General features: G+C 47.3%; 1 long non-coding RNA gene across 1 annotated transcript; it reads left to right on the top strand.

Annotated features, from left to right (window-relative positions):
* The first annotated feature begins 8304 nt into the window (after positions 1–8304).
* On the top strand, positions 8305–13733 carry LOC129500801 (uncharacterized). The gene is made up of 2 exons (XR_008662603.1): positions 8305–11476; positions 12094–13733. It is a non-coding gene; the product is annotated as an uncharacterized LOC129500801 (long non-coding RNA).
* The last annotated feature ends 4978 nt before the right edge of the window (positions 13734–18711 follow it).

Genomic DNA, 18711 nt, shown 5'->3' on the forward strand with positions numbered 1-18711 from the left:
CAAAAAGATGTAAAGAAAGTTGGACTGAGGTTGAGACAATGACTTTGGTAACAGGATAGTGATATCATACAGGACCATGGCTAGGCACAATCCAACCTAGACCAGACCTTAGCCCATACCCAAATTTCACTCAGCAAGCCCCAGCTTCTACCGGGATTATCTTGTCATGGCCAGAATTGCATCTTTTCAGCTAGACACCCATGACTCCTTGTCATGCTCTGTCAAAATGACCTTGTGAGATGGAGTGGCCACAAGTCCTATGGAGGACAGGGCAGGTAAGGCCCCTGCCCTGACTACGTGACCTTTCTGCAAAAGTCAAGAAGCTAGTTTCATCTTAATCATTAATGAGGAGGGAGGAGGAATGATGTCACAAAATGAAACTTTGAGAGGGGTTTTTCAGGAATAGCCAGGGGCTTCCCCTGGCCCTTCAATCTATCCCTTGCAAGCAATGACAACAGGACTCTCAGAGACTGGCAGTGGCAGTTTTAAGGAAGTATCTGATGGAGAAAGAAAGCAGAATCCATGGCACAGAGAGACCATGGATTATGGAGCCAACCCCATGGATACAAAATGTGTATGCTCTACTTCCTGGTGGTTCCCTGGACATTCCACACAGTGTGACCTATGACAATAGCCCCAGGCTCAAACTTTCCCTAGAACCTCAACACAAAGCCTTTGTCCCCACTGTTCATGACAGAATCATCAGTTTGTGACAGTAGATTGAATCACCATTCTATAACAGCATGCCTATAAGGCTTGCAGTCCCACTGTGGAGCCTCAGCAGTGTGCAGAACCTCTCTGGACCCTTCCCTGTCACATCCTCTCACATTTTTTTCCTCCTCAGGACCACCACCTCCTAAGTCTGACCCAGGGCTACACCTCTGGTCTAGGGCATCATTACATGCCTGCACTATTGCTGAAGCTCCTCTCAGGCCGCCGTGCTTTTGCTCTTGCCCCTATGTTCACACAACAGCCAAAGAAACCATCTAAAGAAAGCCTATACTGCAGCCAGAATTCTCCTATCAAGCTCTCTTTCCTCACCAGATGTGGTATTTGAGGTTCCCTGATGGCTCCTGGCTTAAGCTCACCAAGTCTCTGCATGTCTCTGTCTCTAACCATGAAAAACCCTTAAAATTTTTTTCTTTAAATTTATTCATGAGACAAAGATAGAGAGAGGCAGAGACAGATAGAGGGAGAAGCAGTCTCCGTGGAGGGAGCCCGACTGAAAAACCCTTTCAAGCCCCTCACTTTTATGGCAGCATAATGACCAGTAAACTGGGACACAAAAGCACAAAAACGAGAGTGACTCCTATCATCTCAGACAAGAAAATGGAAACGGCAGGAATCCCACGGCACACTCATCCACCAACGTCGGCGCTGCAGAACCTTGAGGTTAGGGGTACTGCCCGGCTTCTGTAAACAGGACCCTTCACTTGCCAAAGACTTCCGACAGCGCTACTGTTCCCATGGTAACCCGGGGACCGAGAAGAGAGACGCGGCGAGGGCACCCGTTGGGAATGGACCGCTGGAAAAAGACTTCCGCCCTCAGTTCCACCACCGCTGGTGGAGTCTGGACTGCGGGGAGCCAGCCCCTCCGAGGCTCCGTCTCCCACTCAGTAGGTGAGGCCCAAGGCGCTTTTTCTAGGAAGGTCGCGGGGTTGGACGGGCTCTTGCGGAGGTCCCGGCGGACATCCTCCTGGGCGTCGGTTCCATTTCCGAGAAAACCGAGGCTGGAGGAGGTGGGGACCATAGCTCGCAGGCGCAAAGGGCGCAAAAAGGAGATCTCCTCATCTTCTACACTTCGAGCACCTCAAGCCCTGGATGCTGACCCCCTATAGTTTCCAAAACACGTCCCCAGCCGAAGGATCCGGGCCTTTGAATAGGAGCACAGCCAGTCAAAGGAAAACCTCAGGGCAACGCCGGAAGTTCAGCCCTGGCCCGGCGTGGTACGAATCGATATGCCCCGCACAGCGCAGCATCTTCTGGGTAGTGTAGTTCCCACTGTAAATCCTACTTCTTAGGGTCCAGCGGTTCCGTGTCATCAGGAAAAAGACCTAGAGGCACGACGAGGGATGTCGGGAATTGGAGGCCTGGCGGGTAGGTTGAACCAAGGCATGTCTGAGGCTCGTCAGCAGCGTTGTCAGAAAGGACCTGGCACGTAGGTCGGACTGGGTCCGTTGCGCCAGGTCCCTGTCTGAGGCAGCACTGGTGGACTTGGCATAGCATGGGTAAGGGAGGTCTCCCAAGCTTCCGCCTGACGGGATTCCAAGCCCCAGTGTCCTAAAGCGAAACTGAGGGCGTCCGACTTGGGGTCATCTTTTTCTCTCCAGATTGGGAGAGTGGGGAGTGTGCACCCCATTTTTAGTAGCCTTGGAATGAAGCATGGAAGTTGTTCCAGGCAGAGGGACCTGAATGTGCAAAGGTTTGGAGGCCATCCAGAGATGAGGGCATTGGGGAAACTTGAAATCCTTTACTTCTGGTGGGACCAGAAAGCTCCAGGGGACACGGTTTCACGCTAGGCCTTTAACCTGAGGACCGTGTGAGCTGAGATCTGTGAATAGAGGAGGGACATGATCTAATTTGAGCAATATACTTTTAGTTTCCATGTGGAGATGTGATGGGGGGGGCAGATGAAGGTGGAAGTAGGTGGGGACAAAGGAAGGAAACAACTGCAAACATGGAGATGGTGGCAGCCTGGACTTTTGCTGATGTGGCAAAAGATGTGGGAGAAGTAATCAGGTTCTGGATCTCTCCTGCAGGCAGACCAGCTGGATTTGCTGATGGATCAAAGAAAGGTGAGAAATAGATGAGAGATCCAGAAGGACTCCAGGTTTTGTACCCTGAGTAGTTGAAAGAATGGACTGCCTTCCACAGAAATGGGAAAGGGGAAAGAGAAACAGGTCCTAGAGGAAAAGCAGGAGTTGGGGTTGTGTCTGAGTTGCCTGAAGACAATTGAGTGGAAAGGTGATGTAAGCAAGACTCACAGGTCTGGTGTTCTTAAGAAAGGTCTGGCTGGAAGTGTCTAAGGAGTAATGGGCTAGGTAGGGGCTTGTACCACGGTAAGGCCTGGGTACCAGATTTAGGAGGTAGGATTTAAGGGCCTCGGTTACAGATAACCACTGGAGGAAGAGAGGGGACTCTGAGGTTGAGACCGGAGAGCTAGATGAAGTTAGGCCCAGGATGGAGATTAAGGGTGATGATCACAGATGCAGTTTCAGGGAGGCTTGGTTTCACAAAGATTTGTAGATACCAATTGCCATTTGCCCACAGTCCCTCTGGCTGCTATGTGCTGAGGGATCTCTAGGAAGCTTGAGGAAAGAACATTGGAATAGATGTGACAGGGCCCCAGGATGTGACAAAAAAGACTGTCCAAAACCTATCAGGGCCAGCATAGGGGGCCCAGCATGGAGTCAGTGTCTCAGATGAGGAATCCTGGGGGAACTCCTTGAGTGTACTGGGGAGAGGTGCTGGGGGTAGTATCAGGGAGGTGGCTGTTAAGATGGGAACTAGGGCAGCCCGGTGGCTCAGCGGTTTAGTGCCACCTTCAGCCCAGGGCCTGATCCTGGAGACCCAGGATTGAGTCCCACTCCAGGCTTCCTGGGTGGAGCCTGCTTCTCCCTCTGCCTGTGTCTCTACCTCTCTCTCTCTCTGTGTGTCCCTCATGAGTAAATAAATAAAATCTTAAAAAAAAAAAAAAAAGATGGGAACTAGAGGTCTGGATCACACACCCAGAACTTGTACCATAGTCAACTGCCCACCTGCTTGTTATTGCAGGGTTTGGTGACCTTTGATAACATTGCTGTGGCTTTTCTCAGGAAGAATAGGGGCCCTTGAGAGGCCAGAGGGGCCTGTTCCATAATGTGATTCTAAGGACATTCTTGGGTTCCCTGTGGGGGTGTTTTTGGACTTGAGGTGGGCATCAGGCTTTGCTTGCTGACCATGGTCTTGTTGGTAAATGTGTTTCACTCCAGTGGGTCCCTGTTGAGTCCATTGGGACCAAGGCCCTTCTGGATCTGGCTGAGAGACAGGCAGAGGGAGAAGCGGGCTCCACACAGGGAGCCCGACGTGGGACTCCATCCGGCCTCCAGGATCACGCCCTGGGCTGCAGGCGGCGCTAAACCGCTGTGCCACCAAGGCTGCCCCATAAAGAACTTAACAAAAAGTCGTAATTATAATCTGAAATTAATCCCCCCCCCATAAAACTGTTTTAGGTTCCTCTGCTATCTGAAAATTAAATGTCAGTGAAAAAATACATTTTTGTGGAAAAAGAAAGTCAAAAGAGGAAGTAGATGCAGTGCAGAAGTAAGAGGTTGAAGTGATATGAGGAAGGAAGAGCCAAGGAATGCATGCTTCCTCAACAAGCTGGAAAAGGTAATGAACAGATTCTCTCCTAAAGCCTCAGAAGAAACCAGCTGTGTAACACTTTGGTTTTAGCCCAGCTAGGTTAATTTCACACTTCTAGCCTTTAGAATTGGAAGAGTAAAGTTGTGTGGTTTTAAACCACTTGGTTTATGGTAATTTGTTACAACAGCAATAGGAAACTAGTACATTCCCTGTGTAGCTCACAGATCCTGAAATGCAGGATTTTAGAAGTGGATGGGCACTTGTTTCCTCTGGGGATTTGGAGCCTTGGTGTTATCAGCTTTCCATCCACTTTGGCAAGCCTATCACTAGACTGAGGCCTGAGAGAATCCCATTTGCAGATAGGCTAGTGGGAGAAGCTGCCTCTTCTTTGCATGCACCTATCTTGTGGATTAATCTCTGGGCAGACACCCCTGTGCTGTGGCCTGGCTGGGTTCCCTTCTCACCCAAATATCAGTCTCTTTGCTCTTCTCTGGAGCCCTAGAATCATTTCTGGGTGTGCCCGACACACAGATGTGAAGAAGTACCCAACCCACACCAAGATCATTGTAAGGCACAGAATGGAGGAGGGAGTGCCATCTGAGCAGAGTGTAACTGTACCACATAGAGAATGGAGAGACCAGAGCCTAGAAGGCAAGGCCACTGCTTGCAATACCTATAGAGGCTCAGCTCATGTCTACAATGGCCAAGGTCACTGAGCAAATAAAGTTGTCCTGCATCATGTGCTCTTCTCCGTTATTTTCCTGATAGTAATCATCTCTCCAACAGAAACCAGGGAGTTTTCTATTGGGGAGGCTGGGTTCCTGGTGACCTTAGCAGATGTGGCCTTCATGGCTGATCAGTCTTAGGCCAAAGAAGCATGGTTGCCCCAACCCAGAAGTGGAGAAGAGAAGCAGGAAATTTTAACATGGTTGCCAAATCTGGCGTGTGTGTGTGTGTGTGTGTGTGTGTGTGTGTGTGTGTGTGTTTTCTAGAGAACCTGGAGTGTCAGATATCTTTGTGGCTTTCATAATTTTGGCATCTATTTAATAGCTGTGTGAGTTTTGGGTGGTAGGCAGAATCATGGTCCCCTGAAGATGTCCACATCCTAATCTCTAGAACCAGTTAATATGTTACTTCCTATGGTGACTTTACAGATGTGACTAAGTTAAGGATCATGAAATGGGAAGGTTATCTAGGATTATCTAGATGAGTCCAGTATAATCACATAAGTACCTAAAAGAAAGAAACACAATATAAATTATTTTTAAAATTCATAGTTCTGCATGTCAGAAGTCTGACATTTGTGTCAACTGCTATAAAATCAAGGTGTAGTCACTGCTACATTCCTTTTGGAGGTTCTGGGGTAGAATATGTTCCCTGGCCTATTTCAGGCTCTAGAGGCTTCAATATGCTTTAGTTCATGGCTTTCCATCTTCAAAAGCAGCAATGGCAACTTGAGTCTTTCTCATATTGCAGCACTGTTGACTCTCAATCAGTACTGCCTTCCTGTTCCACTTTTCAAAAAGATTTTATTTATTTATTCTAGAGAAAGTGACAGAGTGTATGAGTGCAAGTGGGGAGAGGGGTGGAAGAGCAGAGAGGGAGGGAGAGGGAGAGAGAATCTCCAGCAGACTCCATGCTGAGCATGGAGCTTGATTGCATGACCACAGGATCATGACCTGAGCTGAAACCAAGAGTTGGATGCTCAATCAGCTTAGTAACCCAGGTGGTCTCATCCCTGTTCCACTTTTAAGGACCTTTGCTATTACATTGTCTGCCCACCCACCACCTCAGATAATCTAGAATAATCTCCACATCTTAAAGTCAGGTGATTTTCAACTTAATTCCATCTACCTTAAATGGTTCCGCCTTGCCATGTAATATAACATATTTACATGTTTTGGAGATTAAGACCTGGATATCTTTCCAGACATCTTTGGGGTCATTATATTCTGCCTACCACAGTACAAGAATATACTTTAAAAAAAATTGAAAAAAAAAAAAGAAAAAGAAAAAAAATAAAAATAAAAAAAATAAAAAAAAATTGAACATTGCCTATATGGCTACTTGCTAAATCAAAGATGAGTGCATTTTATATTTTTAATAGATGTCAATGATAATTTTCTAGGGAGGTGTTTCCAATTTCTCCTCCCCTGGCAGTGCTGTGAGAGCCTTGGGACGATGATGATAATGATAATGATAAGAACAATAACAATTACTCTCATTTATTTAGTAGTGTTTATTATTATTATTATTTAGTAGTGTTAACCTTAAAAATGAAACGGTTACCTTACCAGCAAAAATGGATTTACTTGGGCATAGCAGAGAATTGCAATTCTTTTTTTTAAGATTTTCTTTATTCAGGGACGCTTTGGTGGCTTAGCAGTTGAGCATCTGCCTTCAGCTCAGGTGTGATCCTGGGATCTAGGATGGATTCCTGCATTGGGCTCCCTGTGAGGAGCCTCCTTCTTCCTCTGCCTGTGTCTCTGCCTCTCTCTCTCTCTCTGTGTCTCTCTCTTGAGAGAGGCAGAGACACAGGCAGAGGGAGAAGCAGGCTCCATGCCGGGAGCCCATGCGGGATTCGATTCCGTGTCTCCAGGATCACGACCTGGGCCGAAGGCAGCGCTAAACCGCTGAGCCACCCGAGCTGCCAATAAAGATTTTTAGAAAATATTAAAAAACAAAAAAGATTTTCTTCATTCATTAATGAAGAAAAGGAGGAAGTTAGAGGGGCTGTTTTGAAAAAAGTCTATTGGAGAAGAGTTCAGGGTGATGACGATTTCTCATTGGCTGAGTTGCAGGATCCATTCATTTCTTGTAGGAGATGCAATGTACATTTTTCCTGTTGGAGGCCTGTAATTGAGGATTCTTTCCTGTTGAAGATTCTTCTGTTCATAATTTTTTTTTTGTAGGTAGCAAAGCAAAGTATTGGGCAATAGTACAAAGTGCCCCAAGAGGGAAGGAGCCCCAAGAAGGTTGCTTTCTGTTGGTAATTCTTGACTTCCAGTGGTACCAAGTGAGAGCTCCTGCTTCCACTCCATTTTACTGAGGTTCCCCTTTACTAAGTTTCACAGCACTGTATATCTGGCCCTGTGCTAAACACTTTTCATGTCACTTCTTATGAGGAAAGTTGTAGTGTTTATAAAATTACATCACTGGATTTTGAGTTACAGATGCTTCTGGGTAAGCATCAGAATCCCCAAGAGGGGGGTACCTGGGTGGCTCAGTGGGTTAAGTGTCTGCATTTAGCTCAGGTCATGATCCTGGGGTCCTGGGAATGAGACCCATGTGGGGCTCCCTGCTCAGCTGGGAGCCTGCTTCTCCCTCTTCTCCTGCCCCTCCTCCCTGCTCCTGCACACACTCTCTCCCCCTCTCAAATAAACAAAATCTTAAAAAAAAAAAAAAAGAATCCCCAAGAGGGATTATCAAGTCAGAGAATGTTTAGGCTCATCCCAAGAACTTGCATTTCTAGCAAGTTCCTCAGTGATGCTGATGCTGCTGCTGCTGATTCACGAACCACAGTTTAGGGACCACTGAATTAAAGAAACATTTATTGTTATTAAAACTCCCCATGAAGGAGGTATTATCTTCATTTTACATCCTAGGAAAATGCAAAAATGAACCTGTTCCCCCAGGGGTCCCTTCAGGGCTGGTCCTTCCACTCCAGAATGCGGTTCCCTGCATCTCTGGAGGAAGAAATATGGAGTGGCCCCTTTAAGAGGAAGCTGAAACATAAACATACAGTTGGCATACTTAAGCACTATTCCATTTCCGAGGGCTCCTTGCGTTGCCACTTGGGCGTTGCCTAGGAGAAGTCGCCGGCGCCTCGCGCCGGACCTCGGCAAGAACTACATTGACCAGAAGGCCACGGGAGATGGCAGTGAACTATAAGCCAATCACAGCACAGAAGAAGAGCTATTTCCTGAGGCTCATGGGACTTCCGGCGTCTCCGTCGTGGAAGTTCGTTTGCTTTTGGCTGGTAGTTGCACAGCGCTCTCGGGGATATGAGCTCTCGGTCGGAGCTGCTCTCCAGGCCCCTCCTTGGGACCCAGACAGAGAGGACAGTGAAGAGGATGGGTTCAACTGCTGCGCTTCGTACCAGTCGTGATCTCCTGTAACAGGGCTATCCTTTTCTTCCGCACTCGCCCTCCGTCCCCTGTGACTGAGGCCCCGATTGCGACGGGTGGCGGGCGGGCACCTGGCCGAGTGGAGGTGTGGGGATCGGCTGAGCATTCAGGGCCTGCCCGGGTCCGGTGGCGGCGGCGATGGCGCTGGTGGACCCGGCGCGGGTGAGTGGAGGGCGTCCGCCGCCCTCACTCACCGGACCCCGGGCCCATGATAGAGGGGAGTGGGGACTCCCTGGACTCTTTTCCTCCACCTTCATTTCTCTTCCTTTGCTTCTGGGACCCTAGGATCACACCAAGCCCGGGGTCCAGAGTCCTTGCCAGGGGTTTTGAGGAAAGTTTCACCATTCTGGAATCCAGTGGGACAAGATGTGGGAAGCTCTTTCAGGCATAGGAACCAGGATGTGCAAATCCTTATAGAGATGAAGCTGAGCTGGGAGTATCCAGGGAACTATAGGTCTTCTTTATGTCTGGTGGGCAGGAGTCAGGCCTGGAATGGCAGCCTGGGCAGCTTGGCCTGTAATCTGAGACTAGTGGGAACTAGTGGAAGGAAGGTGTGCGGTAGAGGAGAAATGTGATCTGACACAGGTGTTCACTGGCTCCCTTTGGCTGCAGAGTGGAAAACAGAGGTGGGGTTGGGGGTGGGTGAGGCTTAGGGAGCAGAAAGGGAAGCCCATAAGGATGCTCTTTACTAGATCAGGTGGGTGATGGTGTCTTGGCCTGAGTGGTGACTGGAGTTGGGAGAAGTGGTTGGATTTTGGATCTTTCTTTTAGGCCAGCCAGATTTTATGATGTGCAGAAAAGTGGAGGAGGCTGGGATAATCCCCATGGATTTTGGCCTCAACTAGGAGAAGGTAGAATTGAAATACGTTGATTGAGATGGGGAGGTTGCTGGGTGCAGCAGGTTTCAGGGAAGATCGGAAGGCAGATTTTTTACCCTGTCGAGGCTGAGATGTCCTAAAGACTTCCAGGTCATCTGGACACTGAATGTCTGATTATACTGAGGAATTCAACTTGGGGACATCCAGTTAGCAGTCAGCCTGTGAACTGAGGTAGAGCTCTGGCTCAGATTTGGGAGGGGGCATCTCTAGCTTATGGTGAAAGATGTCCCACAGGAGCAGCTGAGGACTGGGTGACTGGCCTGGGTACCTAGGCAGGGTTGGTGGGTGTCACAAAGTCAGATGAGGGGAGGAGCAGCCATGAGAGAAGGTGTGTGTATGAGAGGATCCAGAACGTGACCAAGATCCCTGGGACAGGCTGAAGCATATTGGAGATGCAAGCAACATGACAGTGGGAATAGGGCTGATGTTTATTTACTTTTCTATGGACTCACCAGCATTTCTTGGCCATCCTCTGTGGGACCTGAGGGTTTTAGTCAGGATAGCAGATTAGCTCAATGGTAATCACCTGGGGGTATCCCATGCCTGGGGTGGGAGGTGGTGGGGCCGGGCTTTGAATGTGCATTATGAGGAGAGAGGAATACTGTGGATGGTGAGGGGACAGAATCAATAAAGGCAGGGAGACCTGGAGGTCCCAGAGGTCTTTGTGGCCCAGTCTGGATGGCTAAGGGATAAAGGTAGGAATAGGATCAGTTAGAGAAACTCAAGGAAGAGGCTGGATCCCACCTCTGGAGGTTGGGACATTTGGAAGTCTGGGTCAGGATGAGATCCTGATTGACCTCACCAAGTGAGCCACATTCTGGACACCATTTGCAGAGTGATATGTAGGGTGAGTGGGAGGAAGATGTGCCATGGATGTTGGTGGGGTCTGGAAATGTGTGGTACAAAGATGGACGTGCACATGCAGAGGTGGTGTGAATTGATGGACTGGAGTCCTGGTACTGGGGGGCCTATGTGAGATGAGCCCCAGTTTGGTTGTTCTGCGATTCAGGAACTGGGAAGCCAAGGGAATTGCCTGGTAGAGGAAGGAGGCCCCACAACCAGGTCAGAGCTTGTGGCAACTACCTGCCCATCTCCCTGCTGTGTGAAGGAGGACATAGTGATCAGTGACACAAGGAAACAATGGCACCCATGGTATTGGAGCTTCAGGAGAAGGGTGCCCTAGGAGTGTGTTGGCAGGGGTGATTTGGGGGTCAGAGACTACCCACCAGACAGCATGTGGGATCTAGGTCTCGATCGGTTCATCTGTATATTTTTTTGTTAGTTATTCTGCTGTCTTTGGTTTGGCTGACTTAGCTGTCCTCATCATGGCAGGGCTGGGGAACCTTTGAAGATGTGGTTGTGTACTTCTCCTGGGAAGAGTGGGAGCTCCTTGATGAGGCTCAGAGGCACCTGTATTGTGATGTGATGCTTGAGAATTTGGCACTTGTAGCCTCACTGGTTAAGGCCTTTCCACCCCTACCCTCACCCCCAGCCTCAGTTCTAGTCTCTGTCCTTCTTCTTTTCCCAGGAATAGCTCTGTCTTCCTACAGCTGAGCATGGGTGTTGCTTCGTCCTCTGGACTATCTGCTGTGTGTGCAGAGCTGGGGCACAGGCACAGTCTGCTCCTTTCCCTGAGGAGCCCCAATATCTGCTTCTCTTTCTGGGGAAGGGCTCAGGACTGCGGGGTCTCAGGTTGGCTGCCTGAGTTTGTTCAGATCAATGGCACTGCTGTGCCCAGGTTCGTACCCCCTCTTTATATCAGGCATTTCCAGGAGCCTAGCTATGTCACAGACTCTAGACACCAACATGGTTATTACTTGTGGCAACCACTGGGCTCTTCCTGTAAGATACTCCTCAGAGGCTTATTTTATAACATTGAATTTTCTTCCCAGTTGCAAAGAGGACATGAGCTCCCTGTGGTCTGTTGCAGCTTGGATTGCTGTTAGCTGGGCCAGCCACTCACCCACCCTATGTTTTTCCCAGGACTTACAACCTCTAAGTCCTGTGTGGTTGCTCATCTGGAACAGGACAAAGACCCTGGGAGCCTGACAGAGTGGACATGTCTCCATACACTGCAAGAGAGACTGAGAGGGGGTCTGGCTCTGATGAGTGGGAGCCAGAGAAGAGGTGACATTGGGTCTGGGTTCAAGCTGTACCGGGCACTTTCCCTGTTTTCCACTCGTGTTTGTTGCTGGGGCCAGTAGCCATACCTTACTCCACTTTCCTTCCTCATTCTAGACACCACATTCCTGCCATTTCTGCTTTGTCCCTGGATACTGGGTGATGGATGACTCTACTGCTCTGATCTCTGTGTCTTCCTAAGCCCACTCCACACCTCCTTTTACAGGAGTGTCCCACGTTAACCCATAGCCAATGTATTATGAGATGTGCACGTATCTCACGCATACAGGCTTTAAGCATCAGATCCCAGTTACAGCTGGATTTTCCTGGGCTCATGCACACTCCTCTGTGTCCCCTTTTCATATCAGAGATATGGTGCCTGCCTGTGTTGGTTCTTGCTGAAAGCTGAGGAGTTGTAGTCCCTGACCCTTCTCCCAGCCTGAACCCTACACCTGTGTTCTCACATGCTGAATCTTCACCTTCCTAGGCCCACCACAAGCTGTACCTCACCCTGACTTGACCCTACAGACCCATTCCTAAATTTGTCAGATCCACATCTATAAAGGGGCTACCGCCTCCAAACAAAGCCTATATAAACTATACCAACATTTCTCTGCTTTCAGGTTGTTGGTGTGGAGTAGGGGAAGCCCCTCTTGAACAGAGTGTTTCTGTAGAAGGAGTGCTCCAGTTCAGGACCCCGAAGGCGTGTCCTTCTACCCAGAAGGCCAACACCTGTGACATGTGTGGTCTGGTCTTGAAAGACATATTACACTAGCTGAGCATCAAGGAATATACCATAGGCAGAAACCATAAAAGTATGAGGTGTGTGGGAGAGGGTTCTGGCTCAGTACAAACTCTCGCCAGCACCAAATGGAAGACCACAGTGGAGAAAAACTCTTCACATGCAGGGAACATGTTAACGATGTCCTGGACAGCCATGACCTGCAGCATCAGGCCACCCACAGCATGGGGAAGCCACACAGGAGCACCAAGAACAAGGAGGCCTTCCAACACAGCTCTAGCTGCCAGCAGCAGCAGGAAGTCCATGCCACACAGAAGCCCTTCAAGTGCAGCAACTGAGGGAAAGCCTTTCTGGAGGCCTTCATGCTCCTGGACCACCTGATAACTGACTCCAAAGAGAGACCTTTCAGATGCCCCACAGGGGGAAACTTCTCTAAATAGAACTTGACCGTTGTTGATCAGCAAAAAAAATCACACTGGAGAAACATCCCATGTGTGTAAGGAATGTGGGAAGGCCTTCGGGCACCTTTTTAAACTGAGGACACATCAGAAAGTTCATACCAGACAAATGCACCACAGTTGCAGTGAATGTGGGAAAACCTTCACCCGGAAACACTTGTTCAGCACCAGAGTTCACACTAGAGAACGGCCTTAATGAATGTGGCCAGTGTGGGAAGGCCTTCACTCGCAGCTTCCAAGTTGTTCAGCATCAGAAAGTTCACAACACAGAAAGGACTTATGAATGCAGACATGCCAGAGAGTCTTTAGCTGTATTGCCAATTTTGTTGAGCCCCAGAAAATACATATTGGGGAAAGGCCTTATGAATGCAATGAATGGGGGAAAGCCTTCATTAATAGCTCTCCTCTTGTTCAGCATCAGAAAGTTCACAACACAGAAAGGCCTTTTGAATGCAGTGAATGTGGAAATACCTTCCAGCAAACCTCCAAACTTATTCTGCATCAAAGGAGTCAAACAGGAGAAAGGGGTTATAAATGCAACCAGTGTGGGAAAGCCTTCAGTTGCCCCTCCAACCTTGTTCCACACCAGTGAATTCATACTGGAGTGCTTGGAATGTGGGAAAGCCTTCAGGCAAAGCTATGCCCTCATTCAGCACCAGAAGGTTCACACTAGAGGAAGGCCTTATGAGTGCAGTGAATGTGGAAAAGCCTTCAGTTATAACTCTAACCTTGTTAAACATCAGAAAGCTCACACTGGAAAAGGGCCTTATGAGTGCAGCCAGTGTGGGAAAGCTTTCAGTGAAAGCTCCATCCTCAGCACCAGAGAGTTCACACTGGAGAAAAGCCTTATGAGTGTAACAAGTGTGGAAAACCTTTCTGTGGGATCCCTGGGTGGCGCAGCGGTTTGGCGCCTGCCTTTGGCCCAGGGCGCGATCCTGGAGACCCGGGATCGAGTCCCACATCGGGCTCCCGGTGCATGGAGCCTGCTTCTCCCTCTGCCTGTGTCTCTGCCTCTCTCTCTCTGACTATCATAAATAAATAAATAAAAATTTTTAAAAAAGGAGGTTTATAGTTCAAACCTCTCTAAGCACCAGAAAGGTCATACTGAAAAGAGCCATCTGAGTGCAGTGAACATAGGAATGCCATCAGCCAGAGCTCTAGCCTCACTTAGCACCAGAAAAGTCACACCAAAGAAAGGCCTTAGGAGTATGGCAAATGTGGAAAACAACTAACCGGGGCATTCTCCTTATTCATCTTTAAAGGGTTAACTCCTGAGAAAACTTGTGAAAGGAACCTTTGTGAAGAAGCCATAAGCCAAAAATTGGAAAATATCCCAATATCCCTACCAGGAGATGGCCAGAAACATAGGAAGCTTTCAGGAGTTACATCACATTTTGTAATCTCCCCAGGTGCTTTGCCAGATTATGTCACTGTCAGATGCCATCTCACTTCTAGCAGGTGGCAGCCCTCCCCTCCCCGCCCGATAGCCTGTCATCTGCATACTTAGAGAAGGCTGGTCTTGTGCTCTCTCATTCTCTGGAGGGAGACATGAATGATGGTAGCACTTTGGGGTGGCCCCATTTTCCATCTCTGCCCTGTACCCAATTGTTGAGGCATGGCCCTGACCGCTTTCTCTCCAAGAGGATCTGACCAGAGCCTGAGGACTTACACAAGTAGTCCCCCCCCCCCTTTTTAGTTGTTTCCCTTTTTTGTGAGCATTGTTAAGTCTATAGATGGTGCTTGCAAGGATTTGCCCAGGCTCCAAATCACCCTATCCTGAAAATGCCTGTTTCCAGAGTGTGTGATAATAAAGGCCTTACTGTTGAAGCCATCTTTAACTCTAGGACTCCATCCGTTGTGTGTGGAGGGAGATGGGAGAACAGAATTGGGCTCTAACAGGATAAAGAGGGAGAAAGGCCCCTGATGTCCAAAATCTGTAGGTATCATTGGATGTAAGATCTACAGGAGCCAGGTAGAACCATAAGTGGGTACAGAAACACTGGTTTTGAGGTGAGAGACTCAGGGAGATGGGCAAACAAAGGAGATGTGGCTGACTGAAAGCTACCCATGTGATTGTTACTGGATGTACAGTTGAACACAATCCTTGTGAGTGGGTATAATGTCCAGGCATTGTACTGGCTGTATCTCCTCTGTTTGCCAGTCTCCCTGACTCACCTTAAAACCAGTGTTTCTGTACAACAAACTTACTGACGCTGACTTTGACCATAGGAGACACTCAGCTCTGTAGGTATTAGGAAGTCAGTCCTGTATACTCTCATGTTGTGCTCTAGCATGAGTACAATAACCCTTTACAATGGGCATAACCAGCAGTATGCTGCTCACTGCCACAGCAAATAAGCTAATAGTGGTGTGGATTCCTATAGCCTCCCTGTACTGGTCACTTCAATACCATCACTGCATAGGCAGAAACCCTGGGACTATAGTCCAGGACTTTTGTAGCCCAGCCGATATTCCAGGTGAGTGTGGTGTCCATGGCCTTCAACATCTGCTGGTTTTTGCTGCCACTGAGGCAAGGCTGTACCTGGGTATAGGGATCAGAGATCATGGAATAAACATATGGTTGCCTCCATTTTCTGATTTTCCAAGAGGAAGAGCTCCATATGTTTATGTGAAGCCTTTTGATTTTAGAAATGTTGAAAACGTTACAAAATTTATAGGTATATGTGTGGCCTATATATATGGGCCACATGTGTGTTCCTGGTCCAACACTTGCAACTGTCATAAAATAAGCAAACCAAGCTGCCAGGAGCCCAGGGATCCCTAGACATGAAGGTTTTTGGCATAGTGTTTACCCCACAGCATGAAGCAGGGGCAGTGGCACTGCTGTTGCTACTCAACTCAGGATACCCCACTTCCCTAATGCTGATGAGGGATGACAGGATCCTAGGCATGCTTGTGGTCAGCCAAGTATGTGGTAGGTCTGCCTAAGTGCTCCCTATATGCCAAGGTATGTCAAACCCTGTACACCCCGGGTATAATTATTGCCTTCCATTAACATGGGGGGCTTGGAGTTAGAACTAAAGTCCATTTGAACCTTGGGGTCTCAGGCTTCCAAGCAAAGGGATCATGGATCATCAGAAGCTCAATTCCTTGTACTCATGTGGCCAGCTATGGCTAGTCAGACTTCAAAAAGCTGCTCCCAGTGTGCGAATGAAGTCTTTTATCTGCCTTCTACTCTCCTCACCAGGGCTCTGTGCACACCAGCCAACTTAGTGGAACCTCAGTATTTCCCTGGTGGTGCCAGAATGTAGCTAACAAAGGCCTGCTGGTTCTGAGTGATCTTCCCATAGTGCCAATTTCTGTGAAGTATCTAGGGATCCTTGGCTGCTCGGGCTCTCCCTCCTGGGTGTAATGACTGCCTCGCATCAACATGGAAGGGCTGCTTGAGATTAAAGTGTAGCTGAGCTATGTAGAGCTTAGGCCTGCAAGCAAAATAGGGCAGACATTCATCATCAGAACTCAATCCCTTTTATCCTGAATGATCACCTATGTGTGGACTTTGTAAAATGAAGTCTTTTGGCAAAGAATCCTTGATTTGGTAAAATGTCCCTGACCTGAACCTGATTTCTTCTCTCCCCATCAGGGCTCTGTGCAAGGCAGTTGGCCTGCTGTGGGTGTGTGTATACACATGTCTGTATAGCTATGCATATGCGTGTGCATGTGTTTGGAACATCTAAAATAAAGGCATTGTGGCTCTAAGCATCCAAAAATTGGGTCTATTAATGTTCATCTTGACTCTACAGGAAGATTGTCCTATGAACCAGTCACAAAGGAAGGCAATGTTGAGTGATGGTCAGAGTGGCCCTTCTGATCATTTGAGCCACAGAGCCATTTACTGCCTAAAGCCAGATGCCAAGTAGACTTTTGGGTTCCATGTACCAAAATAGGCCAAGTAAATCCAATATGGAAAAGATAATCTCAACCAATAGTCCTGGAACAACTGGATGTAACAACAAACCTCTAAGCTTATCTCAAGTAGTACGCAAAAGTTAACTCAAAATTCATCATAGACATAAGTATAAAACTTACAACAATAATACTTCCAGAAGAAAGCATAGTGACCCTAGATTTGGTGGATTTCTTAAACACAACGAAAAGCATGACAAGAAAAAAATCAATTGGACTTAATCAAAATGTTTAACTTTTGCTTTTCAGTTGTCACTTCAACAAATGTAAATGCAAGTCACAAGCTGGGAACGCTGTCTGCAAAACAAATTTTGACAAGACTTGAATCTAGAGGCACTGGGTGGCTCGGTTGAGCATCTGCCTTCGGCTCAGGTTGTGATCCTGGGTCTTGGGGTCGAGTCCCGCACCAGGCTCCCTACAGGGAGCCTGCCTCTCCCTCTGCCTCCCTCTCTCTGTCTCTCATGAATAAATAAATAAGATCTTAAAAAGAGACTTGAATCTAAAACATATGAAGAATTCTTACAACTTAATAAGACAACCCAATCTTTGGGACGCCTGGGTGGCTCAGTGGTTGAGCATCTGCCTTTGGCTCAGGGCATGATCCTGGGGTCCGAGATCGAATCCCAAACCCGGCTCCTTGCAGGAATCCTGCTTCTCCCTTTGATCTGTGTCTCTGCCTCTGTGTGTGTATGTCTTGTGAATAAATAAAATCTTTCAAAAAAGACAACCCAATTTTTAAAAATGGGCAAAAGTGACTTGAACACTCACTTCATTAAAGATCGATGAATGGCAAATAAGCACATGCTTTCTATGTAAAATGTGGTTTTTTTAAGAATTTATTTTTATTTTGTGTGTATTTTACCACAATTTAAAAAAATCCATTGAGATAACATTTCACACTCACTAGGATGACAACACCAAGTGCTGACAGGAAAGTGAAGAAAACAATCCTACAGCACTAGTGGGAAAATAAAATGGTAGAGACACTTTGGAAAACAGTTTGACTCTAAAGAAATAAACATGAACTTATATGACTCAGCAGTTCCACTCATAGGAATTGTTAGGCAGAAAGACATTCCTCTGTCCTATGGTCCTTATACCTGGATTTAGAATCAAATTGACATGATACAGATTAACAGGAGAAAATAAAATTTATTAGGCATACATACAGGGAATCAACAGATATGAAATTCCAAAGACAGTGAAGCAACATGAAGCTAAGGGTAGAGGACTGAGGATACAAAGGGGTGAAACCTCAGTAGCAAGAAGTTGAAAGGAGAGTTTTGGAAATACAAGCTTTCTCTATTATGTAGATAAATTCCTTAAGTAGAGTCTCTGTTAATAATTCCCATCCTAGTAGTCTCTCCTTTCCAATGAAAATTAGGCAGTTGTGGGGAAGGTAGAGAGCTTCTCCTTAATCTGTTGGGTTTTTATTACTTTTTTTTTTTTCTAAGGAGGCTCCACTCCCAGTGCAGAGCCCAGCTGCCCCATGACCCAAGATCAAAACCTGAGCTGAGCTAAGAGTCAGACGCCTAACTGACTGAGCCACCCAGATGCCCCTTGATTACTTTAACTCAAAATAATCTTTATGTCAAAGTGGCCCATCTTGGAGCAGCCTACCCTTGGCCCCTAAAGAATCTACCCAAGTGAAATGAAAACATATATCTACACAAAGATTTGTAAGCATATGTGCCTAGTAGCATTATTTATAATAGCCAGGAACTGGAAACAATTCAAAATCTACCAATTAATGAATGATAAATAAACTGTGGTATAGCCATACAAAGGAATATTATTCAGCAATAAAATGGAATAAAATATATAAAAATAACATGAATAAACCACTATGCTAAGTGATAGAAATAAGACACAAAGAGCTATATATTATATGATTCCATTTATTTCTAAAGAGATTTATTTATTGACATACACACATACACACAGAGGCAGAGGGAGAAACAGGCTCCCCACAGGGAGCCCGATGAGGGACTTGATCCTGGATCCCAGGATCACGCCCTGAGCCAAAGGCAGATGCCAAACCGCCGAGCCACCCAGGCGTCCCACATATGATTCTATTTATATGAAATATCCAGAAAAGGCAAAAGTGTAATATA

The sequence above is a fragment of the Nyctereutes procyonoides genome, unplaced genomic scaffold, assembly GCF_905146905.1.
Source record: "Nyctereutes procyonoides isolate TBG_1078 unplaced genomic scaffold, NYPRO_anot_genome, whole genome shotgun sequence".
NCBI lineage: Eukaryota > Metazoa > Chordata > Mammalia > Carnivora > Canidae > Nyctereutes > Nyctereutes procyonoides.